The sequence below is a fragment of the Prionailurus viverrinus genome, chromosome F1 (assembly GCF_022837055.1).
Source record: "Prionailurus viverrinus isolate Anna chromosome F1, UM_Priviv_1.0, whole genome shotgun sequence".
Classification (NCBI taxonomy): domain Eukaryota; kingdom Metazoa; phylum Chordata; class Mammalia; order Carnivora; family Felidae; genus Prionailurus; species Prionailurus viverrinus.
The window spans coordinates 32,998,241-33,001,191 of record NC_062577.1 but is presented as its reverse complement, the minus strand read 5'-3'; positions in this window follow the sequence as shown (position 1 = coordinate 33,001,191).

Genomic DNA, 2,951 nt, shown 5'->3' with positions numbered 1-2,951 from the left:
TTTAGTTTTGTTATTTGTGGTCGCCGGGACTCAGTTCTTAATGAGGTCTCTGAAGTAATCCATTGCTTAAAGTAATTCATTACTTCCCTGTAAGGGCCTTGGACACTGATGTGGGCTCACAGCAAAGCATTTCCCGGGATCGCTCACTACACAGGTTCATGTGTACAAATCACCCAGGGCTTTAGTAGTTTTTTTTATTATTATTATTTTTATTTATTTAATTAAATTTCAGTCAGTTAACATTCAGTGCGATGTTGGTTTTGGGAGTAGAATTCAGTGATTCATCACTCACATACAACACTCGTGCTCCTCCCGACAAGTGCCCTCCTCAGTTAAATATAGTTGGGGTGCCCTCCATCACCCATGTAGCCCATCCTCCCCCCCACTTCCTTCCACAAACTCTATGTTACTTCTGTATCGTTAAGACTCTCTTGTGGCTTGCTTCCCTCTCTTTTCAGTAGAGTAAATGTAGACACACCCCGAAGTCCTGGTCCATTCTCCCCCTTTTGAAGGGAGTCACGTCCTTTACCAAACCCCATGAACCTGGCCTCTGCCTCTCTAATGCTGCCCCTCAACTTCTACCTGACACGAATGGGATTTGTGTTTGTGTCCGAACCTCTTTATTCCATTTTTAGAGAAGAAACGCTGAAAGGGTGCCAAATGTGAGGCCCACATGATGGCCACCTGTGTGTTCCCAAGTCCACCATCTGATTTGGCCCCGTTGTCCTTGATGGAAATGTAACGCGGCCTGAGCGACTATCCCATACGTGAGGAGAAACCCCCATCAATCACCTGTATATCTTGGGGCATCCTGGAGGCTGTTGTTCCTTCTCTCACCACCTCCTCCGACGCCTGCATCCTCTGAAATCTCTCCTTCAGCGAGTCTCTTCTCTAGGGGAACGTTGGCCTCTTTGCTTCAATTTCCCCAAATGTACTCTGCAGAGGCACTGGTGTCCCACAGGCTTTCACTGAACTTTACATGTCCCAGATGGGCTGGAACTGCGAGAGAAACCCACTTGGCATGGAAGGTTCCACTGAGGGTCCTGGAAGCCATTCGTCTGCCCCAGCCTCGGGGAACCCAGGAGATGTTTATTCTGGATTTCATCTTAGACAGAGGTTTGTGGGTGACTAATTTCCTTGGAAGGTGGTCTCAGAAAGCACGGTGAGCGAGTGGGTAGCGGGATGAGAAGATGAGAAAGGGAACACAGCGAAGAAGGGAGCTTTCTCGGGGTGTCGACTGAGGCTGCAGACAGGTGTGCAGATCTGAGACTGTTCTCTGAGAGCCTGTGGATCACAATTCTGCAGAGTCCTTCCAGGGATGAGGACCCGGAACGTTTGTCCACCAATTCCCCTCTCCCATTGGTGGAGACTTGTTCCAACATCTTCGACAGCCAACCCTGTGGGCCCCCTGAGCAGTCTCCTGTGGCCAGGGAGCACCATCAGGCACAGAGACCCTGATGGCCGATGGCTCTTTGGCTCTGCCTGCAGTAGCCTCCAGGGTCGGGACGTGCGCAGGGCACATATGGCCTCTTCCAGTTTCCTTTTCTCTATGGCTCTCTTCTGACATCTGTTCTGGTCTACCTCTCTCTCACCACTCTAAACTCTCATTTCTCTTTATCAGGTCCCCTGTGACATTGCTTTTGTCCTCCCTGACTGCATTGTTTTTTTTTTTGAGTGAGCTATTGAGTTCTTATCTCGCATTGAGGTTTCTCTTGTTATCTGAATTCTCATAAATCGAATAATCGTCTACACTAAGCACAAAACAACTAAAATTCACCAACAAGTCAACAATCTGCTGTAACAAACATCCATCCTCGCTTTTGGTTTTGGGGAGTGAGGATGCGGAAGGAGCCTCAGGCGTCCCGCAGACATTCTGGGAATAGAATTGCAACATTGTCTGCTGCTATTGTTTAATTAGCTGTGCATCATAACTATTTTTTCCAAATTTTTCTTCTCTTTTTTTTTAAATATGAAATTTATTGTCAAATTGGTTTCCATATAACACCCAGCGCTCATCCCAACAGGTGTTCTTCTCAATGCCCATCACCCACCCTCGCCTCCCTCCCACCCCCCCATCAACCCTCAGATTGTCCTCAGTTTTTAAGAGTCTCTTATGTTTTGCCTCCCTCCCTCTCTAACCTTTTTTTTTCTTTTTTTTTTCCTTCCCCTCCCCCATGGCCAAATTTTTCTTCTCAAATATGATCTAAGATTGTGGAAAATATTGCTAGTCATATGCATGAGCTGAGCAGGCTTAAAAAAGACCTTTTCAGAAGATTTTGTAGCAGAGGAACTTGTTCAGTCTGTTGCTCATCAAGGGTTTCAGTGAGAGAAAGGAAAGGAGCCTGGGCACTTGATACCAAAAATCTAAGATGAAACTGAGAACATTCAGAAAAACAATGGCATCATCTTATGAGAACGGGGCAGATGTATCATTTCAAAGCAACTGAATTGCCCGCATCATCTCACCTTAGCAGGAGCTATGCCATTGCAAGCAGAGAAAACTCAAACGGATCACCGTTTAGCTCATGTCTGTGTCTTTCTGGTGTGTTTCTGTTTATCAGCTGCAACATCAGCAGGGACTGGGTGAGAGGGTGTTGACCAGTTTTCTGGGGTGAAATGTGGCTGAATATCAGACGACTGCTGGTTTACCCACTGCCTCTCACTGATTCGCCACCAGAGAGGGTGACTATATGCCCTCCATCCTTCTTCTTTGCCACCAAACTTCGACTCAGAAGAGTTTTCACTAATTAAGTAATAATTAAAAAAAACAGTAGTTTGCTTATTTTGTTTTGTTGTAAGCTATTTGAATTAGTTTTCTATTTCACTGTGATTCATATCACATTATTTTGCTTTATTTTTTTCCGTAAGACAGGTTTTCTCTGGCATACAAGAAAACCTCATTTGTGACTGATACTGTATATTATCACTGCTGAATATGAGAGAACTAGATG